Below are 12,742 nucleotides of genomic sequence, written 5' to 3' on the forward strand. Positions count from 1 at the left end.
TCTTGAAAATACCTTTAGGCTCGGGTCAAGAGTTTTATGGGTTCAGATGCAGCCTCATTGACTGACCTCTAAAGCTGCAGTATGACTGTCTGGTCGCCCCATCTGTCCCTCACTTCCCTCTGCAGCATGTGCCCAAAGCCTTCTTGACTTTGGGACCCACTACTGGTCTCATCTGCACAGTCTGCCAGAGCTTATCTTTGCATGCAGGGGAAATCATTAACTTGCCAAGGGTTTGAGACCCATTGGCTACCCTCACCTGGCCAGTCAAATCCATTTCCCAGAGTGTTAGAGAAGGGGTTGTACCTCTGGTGGGTGACACATCATGCTCCTTCTATGATATTTTGTCCACCTTTGGTCCCCACCCTGCATTCAGCTCTCAGCTGTGGCACCTAGCAGCTGTCAGCATGCAACAGTGGCCATACTCTGGGAAAAAAGGGGTAAAAGTGCATAAGAGTTAATTAAACCACATTCAAGTTGCATTGTGTGGTTACACCACTGCCTTCCAGCAGATGGCATAATTGCTTAACTGCTTTTAAGGCAATGGTTTTCAAATGCTCTACCCTTCTGACCTCATTTGGTCTGCAGATGAACCCTTGCATGTTTGCAATGAACCCTTGCATGTTTGCAGATGAACCCTTGCATTTCAGTGCAATGGCCAAGCCTATTGAACCTCACCACTACCTCACATGAATGATGCCCTCTCCATCCAGCTGTTGCCTATTGCAAAGAGAGTTCAGTAGTGATGAGAGATCTGTCTTCTAGAGAATCTTGTTCTCCATTACTGATCTCCTCATAACTATATTCCAGTAAGTGTAGGTCCTGCAGTGTTTCTCTCTATAGCCACCACTTAATACCACCCCTAATAAGGCGGTGGATCCACTCCTGCTAACTGCCCCCCATTAAATATATTGCACCCACAATTTACCACAGATCATCTCGTGGGGGACTTGTGTGAGGGAAAACTTAATGACTGGAGTCTCAAGCAGAAAATAAACAAACAAGAAAAGTTTTATTAAACAAAAATGGTTTATGAAACAAAGTGGGTCAGGAAATTCATTTTTTCAGTTAGAAGTTAACTTGCTCACTTTAACTAACTCAGGCTTAAACACAACACTATAGGCACAGCTCTTCTTGAACTTCAGTTACTGAAAATCAGCTGTTACGCTTCAGGTGGTAGATGTTCAGGTTTCTAGAACAGAGAGTAAAATGCTCAGCTCAGTTTCTGTCACTGAGATATTACCATTAAATACTTTCAACACAGCTTCCCCTCCGTTGCCCACTCTCTTAGCCGTCCCACCCCGGAGGTCTTCTAAATGAGGGTCCCCTCACCCCCTGGGACTGGGCTGGGAGTCTTCTGGACCTAGAAGAACTCTCCCCTCCTGGCTAGACGGACACCCAGGGAGGCTGCCATCCCCCCAGGATCTCCCTCTCCCGGCTCAGACTCAGCTCTCTCAGGACACTCCTGTCCGTATTCCTTTCCCAGACGGTCAACCCGCTCTCCCTATCCTCTCGCTATGGATAGTCTCCTCAGGGTGCATGTTTCACTTCACTCAGAACCTGTTCTTCTTATCTCACTCCCAATCAAACCCTATTGCTTAACCTGAACCTTTGCCCCTTCTCAAAGCCAAACCATATCTCTCATCTTAAATCCAGCCCTATCTAGCACTCTCCCTCAGAAACGGTCCCCTTTATTCCTCCCCCCAAAGTGCTGTTCGACCCTCCTCTGTGGCTAGTTGACTCTGTAGCTCTGGTGGGAGTTGAGGGGGGCTGGCTCACCAGACGTCGGCTCTGCTAGGCTGGCTCTGCTGTCCGTCACACCCTCACTCTCTAATATGCATAGCTCATTTCAATTTTTTTTAAAAAAAATGTTTGCCAAAACCATCTACACCTTTCTTTTTGCGGGGGGAGGGCGGCACAATTTGCATGCTTTCTTCTGACATTTATTTAAGAACTGGAATTAATATGACCTTGCTGCTGATGGAAGAATGTTGTATGTACGAAGTTGATGGAAACTTAATTGGATTCTTGAAATGTAATTTAGAGTTTGATTAGAGATTGCATAAATGCTGCTGCACAGCAACCCCCCAGAGTACCTACCCACTTCAATAACATGAAAGTACCCCCTCCCCTTTTCATCAGAAGACAGTTTGAAAACCATGGCTTTAAGGGATGCTTTAATTGAAGAAATGCCAGTCTTCTATAGAGCATTGTAGCCTGCTTTGCTTTGTATGTGTGTGTGCTTAAGCAAATACAACTTGCGTGAGAGAGACATTAATCTGGTCTCACCTTAGTCAAACTCCACCTGTGTCTTCCAACATTATTAGCTCATATGGGTAGAACAGGAACATACATTTTTGCTAAAATGAGCATGGAATAGGATGAAGGGATTGAGGTAGCAGAATGCATATGGAGCAGACTGGAGACAATTTGATCTAAGGAGACAGTAGGAAAAGAAGTGGCAGAGTGTGAAGTAATGGGTCCCATGGTTGATATTATTTACCTCCAGGAGCTTCAAAGACTTCCCTTCACTGAAATCTTCCTTAAAAAAACAGTCCAGGCAAAATGGGTGTAAAAATGAGCTAATAGTTTGCTATGCAGATTATGTTTCCTTCAGAACTAGACACTGATCAGGACTTTCCAATGTTGCCCAAAATGTTATACAAGCCCATCCAAAGTCAGGAGTTTGGACCCCTTAGACATTCTCCCATTCGTTAGATGCCTTGTAATTTAAAAGTCTTTTTTTTTTAACATGAACTAATTTTGTTCAGTGCACAGAATGGATATTACTAAGAACAGCAGTTGCTGATATTTTTGGAGCTTCTCTATGTTTTGGCCTAGCTCTTAAAGAGGATATCAGTCCACAACATATAAATGTTCCTTTCTATCAAAAATAAAAGAACAAGCACCCCCCCAAAAAAAAATAATTCCATGAACAATCTTGCCAGCAAATGTGAATGCTAGGTGAGAATCTTCCCCTGATGACCAATATTCTATGTGGTGGGATTTTATTTCTTATGATAGAGCCTTCAGTGATGCAAGTCTCCACTTTCAGTGCAAGTAGTAGTACAGCCCAGACAGTTTTATGCCCTCCGTGAGAACTAGGCTGTTGTGCCAATGGGTAGTTGCTCCATTTGATCTCTATATAATTCAGAGCCAGCCACCTAACGGTATGAACTTCCTGGTTATGGATCATGTGTACATTGGCTTAGCTGGGTCATTTTATTTTTAAAATTGCAATAAAAGATGCTATGTTAAAGTATTAAATAGTTATCTTCATCTCTTAGAACTTATAAATATGTTTTTTCCTTAGAAATGAAAATAGGGCAAACCTTCTCCCAGAATCTTGATTGAATTATTTGTTAGTGCTGTCAGGGCACGAATCAGAGTCACCAATTGGCCATCTCTGCTGTGGATACTGGCAGTCAGTCAACACTGCCACCACCTCTGCAGTTCCTTACCTGGTGAATTTTGGGCTTTTGATTCAATACACCTCTACTCTAGCCACACACTTGTCAGGTACCTCAGGGCTCGGTCCTCTCCCCCATGCTCTTCAACATCTATATGAAGCTGCTGGGAGAAATCATCAGGGTTTGGGGTGGGTGTTCATTAGTAGCAGATGATAGTCAGCCCTACCTCTCATTTCAGTCGGAACCACTTAAAACAGTGAATGTTCCTGTGTGAGTGTCTGGAAGCAATTGGAGGATGGATGGCGGCTAACAGATTGAGGTTGGATCCCAACAATTCAGAAGAATTGTTTCTAGGGAACAGAAAACAGGCAGGTGTGGGGGACTCCCTGGTCCTGAATGGAGCAACTGTGCCCCTGAAGGACCAGGTGCACAGCCTGAGTGTCATTTTGGACTCACAACTGTCCATGGAGTTACAGGTTAATTCTGTGCCCAGGGCGGCTGTTTACCAGCTCCATCTCGTATGCCAGCTGAGACCCTACTTGCCTGCGCACTGTCTTGCCAGAATGGGGCGTGCTCTGGTTATCTTCTGCTTGGACTACTGCAATGCGCTCTACATGGGGCTACATTTGAAGGTGACTCAGAAACTACAACTAATCCAGAATGCGGCAGCTAGACTGGTGACTGGGAACAGCTGCCGAGACCACATAACACCGGTCTTGAAAGACCTACATTGGCTCCCAGTACGTTTCTGAGCACAATTCAGAAGTGTTGGTGCTGACCTTTAAAGCCCTAAACGGCCTCAGTCCAGTATACCTGAAGGAGCATCTCCACCCCCATCGTTCAGCCTGGACACCGAGGTCCAGTGCTGAGGGTCTTCTGGCGGTTCCCTTGCTGCAAGAAGCCAAGTTATAGGGAACCAGGTAGAGGGCCTTCTCAGTAGTGGCACCCGACCTGTGGAACGCCCTCCCACCAGATGTCAAAGAGAAAAACAACTACCAGATTTTTAGAAGACATCTGAGGGCAGACCTGTTTAGGGAAGCTTTTAATGTTTAATAGACTATTGTATTTTAATATTCTGTTGGAAGCCGCCCAGAGTGGCTGGGGAAACCCAGCCAGATGGGTGGGGTATAAATAAATTATTATTATTATTATTATTATTTAAATAAGATAGTTCAAGTCAGAAAATTTAGAATATAAACAGCATTTCTATAAAACGTTTCTGGTTATCTTCTGCTTGGACTACTACAATGCGCTCTACATGGGGCTACATTTGAAGGTGACTCAGAAAATACAACTAATCCAGAATGCGGCAGCTAGACTGGTGACTGGGAACAGCTGCCAAGATCATATAGCATTGGCTCCCAGTATGTTTCCGAGCACAATTCAAAGTGTTGGTGCTGACCTTTAAAGCCCTAAATAGTATACCTGAAGGAGCGTCTCCACCCCCATTGTTCAGCCTTGGCACTGAGGTCCAGTTCCGGGGGCCTTCTGGCAGTTCCCTCACTGTGAGAAGTGAAGTTACAGGGAACCAGGCAGAGGGCCTTCTTGGTGGTGGTGCCCACCCTGTGGAATGCCTTCCAATCAGATGTCATGGAGATGAGTAATAATATATCTTTAGGAGACATCCAAAGGCAGCCCTCTCTAGGGAAGCTTTATATATCTTCATATATATATATATATATATATATATATATATATATATATATAAATTGATGTCAGCAAGCAGTGTGCTGATGTCTGCTGTTCAGAATCTGGCTTGTCCTGTTGTCTGAACCTAGGCACATGCTTTATTTCCTCCAAATAAACCACAAGAAGTAACTGCAGTTTCTTTTTGCTTAAGGGAGAATGTTTTCCTTGAGCCCAAATAAAATGATGCATTCTACGTTCAGAGTCAAGTCGGTCCAGTCCACCCACATGTTCCAGTACAGGGTGGTCCGATGTCTCATACCAAGTGGGCCGTAAGAGTACTTTGACACAGAACTGGCGGGCCACACACTGCCTTGTTGTGTGGTGGGTGGAGGAGCAAGGACAAAATTTGACACCTCCGGCCAAGCTAGATAAGTAAGGCACCAGGCTTTGGGAAGAAGGTGCAAGGCTCTGGCAGGGTCCTAGAGCCCTTTCATTTTTTTTTCCAAAGCTGGAAAATGCTAAATAGGCTTTGGGAAGGAGGAGGGGGAACTCTAGGGCCCTGTCAGAACCCTCATGCCTCCCTCCCAAACCTTGTTTATCCAACTTTGGGAAGGCAGCAAGAGGGCTGCAGTTTGGGGGGAAATCAGACCTTGTTGAGGGCCACCCCAAAAGGCTTTGAGGGCTTGTCCTAGTAGTTCTGCCCCTCCCTGCATCCTATACCATCTTGTTGTACAGCTCTCTACTTTCTGGAAGAAAGTCACCCTGTATGCAGTGGCTCTGTTATTCTAAGCATACAATTGGGCTTAAAAAGTGTTAAAATTCAAAGTCTAAGAAGAAAAGAGTGGTAATTTTGAGTTTGCAGAGCAGAAAATGTTTTTAAGAAACTTGGCATTTCCAGTCATTCAGAATTGCTTGAAAAAAAGCCATTGTATTTAATAAAACATTTCTGAGAACCCTCTGGAACTTCATAGCAAGGATTGCTCCTTTAAAAAAAAGTATTGGATATTGGCAAACTTGAATGATCTGGCAAGGTTGACTTATGGCATTCTCTCATTGGCAGATAATGTAGAAGAAATATTATCTTTTATGTACAAAATTACAAAAAGCAGTTGGCATTCAGTGGAGCCAAACAAGTATGTTTCTTCCTGTCTAGTTCATAGTCTTTCTCTTACTCAAGAAACAGTTGGGCCTATGTTTTTTTTTCCTTTTGCAGATGAAAAGCAGGCAGCTCCAATGCTATGTGGCACATATTTTTGCTCTGCTGACATCAGAGCATGATCTGAGGAAATAATTTCATATTCATATGAATTTCCTCCCCTCCTAACCGATTGTCCTAGAATAGATGCAACACAAACAGGGACACAGTCACTGTCAGATGCTGCTGCAAGTCCTGCCTCCTTAGGAATATTCCTAAACAAGTCGTAAAGGTAAAGGTACCCCTGCCCGTACGGGCCAGTCGTGTCCGACTCTAGGGTTGCGTGCTCATCTCGCTCAAGAGGCCATGAGCCAGCGCCGTCCGAAGACACTTCCGGGTCACGTGGCCAGCGTGACGAAGCTGCATCTGGCGAGCCAGCACCAGTGCAGCACACGGAAACGGCGTTACCTTCCCGCTATAAAGCGGTACCTATTTATCTGCTTGCACTTAAGGATGCTTTCGAACTGCTAGGTGGGCAGGAGCTGGGACCAAACGACGGGAGCTCACCCCGCCGCAGGGATTCGAACTGCTGACCATACCATCAGCATGTCCTAGGCACTGAGGTTTTACCCACAGCGCCACCTAAAACAAGTCTTAGACCACCTTTTATGGAAATATAGCCTATGTGCTTGTTCCTTGTATCCTGCCCAGTTCCTTAGCAAAAAGTAAAACTCCTGCCTTTTGTTCTGGCTGATGATTAGCACTAGGCACAAGTTTTACATTCTTAAACTTATTGAATAAAATAACATTTTTAATTGTATAGACCTTTTCTGCCTTACAATTATGATAGCTGCCTCCATCCCAATGTAGCTTTAGATTCACCACCATAAAACATTAGCCAACAGGCCTGCTAGTTGCTGAAACATAATGCCTAGTCGCCTAGTTTTAAACAGGTAACGATAATGCTTGCCAACATCTGTGACTGGGTAAAAGTGTAGATGGGGTGTGCATTTGGTTGGGAGCTGGGGTAATTCCTGACTGATGTGCAGTTTTCCTTTTCACATTTTGGGGTGGGGAGTTTAATCAATCTTGTACGTTTACATCCTGCCATGTTCCATCCATGCTAGTGAGTGTGGAACAGGCTTTGTTTTAGCAGCATGTTATAAAACAATTTTAAAGCATGTTATCAAACAGTTTTAAAAATATGTGTTAAAATATATTTTTGTTCAAACCCTATTGTATGAATGTATGTTTGAAAAAATGGTTGGAAATTCTTTTAGATAAATTAAAATATTAACTAGATATAGTTATATCCGAATATCCAAATAAGTAGTTATAGCTGCAATTGAATATTTAGATATGAAACCAAACAAAAAAGCGGCCTTCATGTTTGTGGATGCAGAGAAGGCGTTCGATAATGTATCATGGAAATTCCTGGGGATATGGGGGAACAAATTACAAGAGGAATAAAGGCAATTTACAAAGGGCAAAAAGCAAACTTGATCATTAATAATGACATGACAGAATTCTTTTATTATATAAAAAGGGACTAGGCAGGGATGCTCACTTTCTCCTTTATCATACATTCTAATTTTGGAAATACTTAATCATGACATTCGAAGTGCTCAGGAAATAAAAGGGATAACTTTAGGTAACAAATCATACAAATTAAGGGCAGATGATTTAATTTTAATGATTGAGAACCCAGAAGAGAGTATCATTGAAACCCTTGAAAAAATGTCAGATTTCAGCAAAGTTTCAGCTTTGAACTTAATAAAGAGAAAACGAAATTAATGGTTAAAAATATGGGCGATCAGGAGAAAAAGGAACTACAAGAAAAAACAGATCTACAAATTGTAAAAAAAAGTTAAATATTTATGAATTCAGGTGACAATGAAAAATATAAATCACTTTGAAGATAATTACAACAAAATTTGGAAGGAGATAAAAAGAGATATGGAAATTTGGGCAAGATTGAAACTGACACTATGGGGTAGAATTTCAGCAATAAAAATGAATTATTGATCCTTTTTCAAATGATCCCCATAATAGGGGAAATTGATTGTTTTAATAAATGGAAAATGGACTTTACAAAATTTATCTGGCAGGGTAAAATGCTGCATATTAAATATACGTTATTAACAGATAAATTGGAACAGGGAGGTTTTGCTCTTTTGGATTTAAGAATTTATTCATGCTTTTGCTGGATTAAGGAGTGGATTATGCTAGACAACACAGGCATTTGAAGTCTAGAGGGTTGGAATAATAGATACGGCTGGCATGCATATTTAGTTTACAACAAAGTTGCGGTTCATAAAGAGTTCCTAAATCATACAATCAGGAATTCACTATATAAAGTTTGGACAAGGTACCAAAAGTTGTTAGAGCCTAAAACACCATGATGGTTATCACTCTTGGAAGTAATCTCAGTCAAAAAGAAAACTATGGGGGGGAAATTGGGCAACATATAGGCAACTTTTAAAAGAAGAGCAGGGCCAACTGAAGCTCTGTGTATGGAAAAAAGATTTCTGCATTGCAGGGGGTTGGACTAGATGATCCTCGGGGTCCCTTCCAGCTATACAGTTCTATGGGTCAGAGTCCTCAAATGAGGAAAGATTATGAGCATTTGTAAAACTAGCTGTAGTGTGTGGATTTTTATATTAATAATTTCATATTGAACAAAGAAAGGGAATTTATAGGTGCAGTGCTTAAGAAGTCAAAGTGTAATACAGAATGCAGAAATTGGTTTGTTTTATTGTTCTGTGCTTTTCAGTTGAAATCTGTTCCAGGGGGAGATCAGATTATATAATTTAGATTTCTAGGGCCATTAATACTAAAGACATAAAGCAATTGTTCTCAAGTGCCTGGGAGTTTGTTCCAGAAATCGATTTTCCAAGGTGCAGAATATGTCTGCGAGACATATTTAGATATTTTTAAAAGTACAAAATCAGAGATTAGTTTCATCAAGAAGGGAAATGATTTCTCAAAGATCTTCTATTCTGCTTAACAAAGTGGTCATCTTCCTCAATACCTCATGAGTTTTCAACACTCAGATTCATAATTCCTTGTTGTTCTAGTTTTGTAGAAGTGGCAGGAAATAGAGTAGCTGAAAGAATCTCTGTAGCAAAGAACTTCAAGATGGAGTTGGGGCTGGATTAAGTTTACAGTGGTACCTCGGTTTAAGAACAGTCCTGTTTAAGAACGATTCGGTTTACGAACTCCGCAAAACCGGAAATAGTGTCCTGGTTTGCAAACTTTACCTCGGTCTAAGAACGGAATCTGAATGGTGGAAGGGCACAGGTGGCGGGAAGCCTCATTAGGGAAAGCACGTCTCGGTTTAAGAACGGTTTCGGTTTAAGAACGGGCTTCCGGAACAGATTAAGTTCATAAACCGAGGTACCACTGTAGTGAGTACTATCTCTAATGACTTCATATAATCATTCCGTGCTTTTTAATGTGTGTTAGTGTGGCTGCAGTCCAATGCATTTTGATGAAAGCTGCAAAGACAGGAGGGGAGAGGTGAGAATCAGGGATGCCACCACGTTGTATCTTGATTTGCAGCTGATGAGCTCACTCCGGTCAGATTTAGCAGAATCTTCTTTTAGGTTCTGGCACCCCAGAAGGCAGGAATGGAGGCCTTGAGCATATTTCAGCTTTTCACATGCATTCTGATACTTGTGCTGTCATCAGTTTTGAAAGCTTTTAGTTGTGCATAAAAGTGTGTTCAGTTTTCTAAGCAGTGGTTGCCAGCATGTGGGTACAGGTGGGGCTGCATTGCTGCCCTGCACTGAGCTACCTGCTGCCTTCACCACCACCTCAGTAACTGGCAGTGGCATGTAGCCCACTCACCCACCCACGCCACCATGCCAGCCTTTGCTATTCCTAAGAGCCTGCAATCCAGACATAATGGAGGGTTGTGGGCGCAAGTGCCACTTTCTACTACTCTGTACCTATAAAATGAGAACAAGGGTGGCAGAGGGGGGATTTTTACCCTGTTTCACCCACCTTCCCCCATCAAAAATACTGTTTGATAACTCCAAATCAACCTTAATTCTGGCTCTGAGTATGGTTGACGATACTGAAATGTATGGGCAGGAATAAATTGAAAAGCTGTTCACTTCTTCATTTTCCAAGCAAGCTCCTTAGAGGTGTCTAATAAAGTCATTTTTGATAAATGAAACTGGTACAATATGTACAGGAACTACTTTCTATAGACCTACAAAGAGAGAAAATGTTTATGAAGATTGTGCTGCTTCTCCAGCACTGTAAGATTTTCCTCCTTCGCCCCCACTGCAGTCATTTGGTGGGAGTGCACCAGTATCCTTACATGACTTTACACGTTGACTGCATAAGTCGACAATTGTGTTTTTGACCATTTCCAGCTGCATTTTGTCTGGCTCCCTTGTGTACAATTTGAAGTATTGATCTCACTAAGAAGATCATTGTACGTTGGTTAAGCATACTTAGCACCAGGCAAGCTGTAGGTTTCTCTTGCGTACAGCTGATTTTTCTTTTAAGAGCTAATTCCATACAGATGAAGCCATTCCCCTCCCATGCAATTTGGAACCATGTGTTTTGCCAAGTCTACAATTACACAACAGACAGCATCTATAAAAATCCAGGTGCAGCAGTAAGGGTTGTGCCAATTTTCCTGTATCAGCAGATCACAGCACCTCCTGCTGGCTAAAAGAATAGATCTCCTTAATTACTGTATTTTTCTGTGTATATGACGCCCACATGTATAAGACAACCCCTATTTTTTTGAACCCAAAATTAAAGAAATTATATTTTAAACATCAAAGAGAACAACTTTGAGCTTTTTGGGGGAGGTCACCTAAAGTTGTTGAGCTTTCTTGAGGGAAGTTGGCCAAAGTTAGGGTTGCCCAAACCCAAGGCCAGGCTGCCCACACCGGAGCCCGAGCTCACAGCTTTGTGCATTCACCATCCATGTATAAGACAACCCCCCAAAATCACTGTCTTATACACAGAAAGATACGGTATAGAGCTTTTCTCATGCATGCAATCTGCATTGAAATCAGTTTGGAAGCTCTTTGTTGTACTTAAGTGTAGATGTATTTTCAGTTTTGTAGGATGCTATGTAATCCAGATAGGATAGAATATTGGGGACTTAAATCTGGGATTAGTGTCACTTTTTTCCTGTGGATAAAAGTTCTGTCCCTGTAAAATAAAAATAAAGCATAAGGATAGCACAAGACTTGTGAAGCAAAACACATTTTTATAAAGAATATGCCTTTGGTACGTCTGCCTCTTAAGCTGATGTGTAGTAGATTGACCCAAGAAAAACAGAAGTGCTATATTCTGTTTCAGATATAATTCTGTGTGATCTGAAAGCTTTCATATTAAGCCCAACAAAATATTGTATTAGTTTTTCATACTCCTTGACACCAACTGCTCTCAGAGCAGTTTCAATAAAACAGGTGTTGCTTCTTCTCATGTGTGGTTCATTGATGTGGCTTCCAGCCACAGCCCCATAACCTCTCCTCCCCCCATTCCAATAAATGTTATAGGCTGCACCATGGCAAGAGATTGAGGAACAGTTGACAATGACAAGATCAAAAACCACCTATAAAATAGTACCAAAATTTTAAACAATGCTCTGGGATCCGGCACTTGGAATTATGCCAGGAATGCCAATGAGGAAAATCCAAGAGGAAGATCTTATTTATCCCCATTATCAACTGCAGGTTCCGCAATGAAAAATAGCTCTGTGAAATGTGCATTCCTGTGTATACCCTTAGATTGACCTCCATAAGGCCCACAGCAGTAAGCATCATGTGAATGGGTTCAAAAGCTGAATTTGCCTTTTCTTCTGTAGTGGTTAAGTTCTGGAGCTCTTTGGGGTAAGGTTACCAGACGTCCTTGTTTCCTGGGGACAGTCCCCGGATTTACAAATCAGTCCCCTGACAAAATCCATCTATTTAGTAGGAAGTTGAAAAGTGTCCTCAGATTCATTGGAAAAAATCTGGTAACCTTACTTTGGGGTGCTCTGTGGAACACCTGGGTGCTTTGGCACTGGGGGTGCCTGAGATCATGCTGCCTGTTCCCAGTTGGCAGCTGGTTGTGGCATAACCAATACCCCCCCCCAAAAAAAAGTTTATGAAAGCAAGCCTGCTTCCTTTTGACTGGGTAGTGCGTGTGGCTGGGTAGGGATGAAAGGGAAGGGAGCAAGAGCGTTTCTGCAGGTGCTGTGTTTTGTTTCTGGCACATTGAGATGGAACTGCGAGGCTGATCTACTCCTGGGATATAATGGGAGAACTTGGAGTCAAAACAACCACAGCATCTTGAACAGCTGCCTCTTCTTCAAATGAGAACAGGAAGGACTTCTGTTTTATTTCATGTATCTTTCTTTTGAAAATTGGACAACTGCATGAAAAAACAAAATCAATTTGTTCTTGCCTCCCTCTGCTTTGAATCTGGGATTTAGCAGATGAGAGAAGGCATTCCCAGCAGTTTTCATGGAAGTTGGCCAAGCATTTAGCTATGTGATGGAAGTGGTTGGTGTCAGCACCCAGGAATTGGATATTACTGGCTAGGGGCACCTTTTAAATCT

The 12,742-nt window shown here is 42.3% G+C and overlaps 1 protein-coding gene and 1 long non-coding RNA gene across 3 annotated transcripts in view; one reads left to right on the forward strand and one right to left on the reverse strand.

Moving 5' to 3' along the window:
* The window catches only part of LOC310846878, a 196,623-nt gene that overhangs the window by 162,503 nt on the left and 21,378 nt on the right, over positions 1 to 12,742 (reverse strand). The gene's annotated exons all lie outside the window — the stretch shown is intronic.
* ATF6 (activating transcription factor 6) overlaps positions 1 to 12,742 on the forward strand; it is an 84,718-nt gene that overhangs the window by 32,738 nt on the left and 39,238 nt on the right. The gene's annotated exons all lie outside the window — the stretch shown is intronic.

This window comes from Podarcis gaigeae (assembly GCF_964106915.1).
Source record: "Podarcis gaigeae genome assembly, chromosome: 6".
In the NCBI taxonomy this organism is placed as follows: Eukaryota; Metazoa; Chordata; class Lepidosauria; order Squamata; family Lacertidae; genus Podarcis; species Podarcis gaigeae.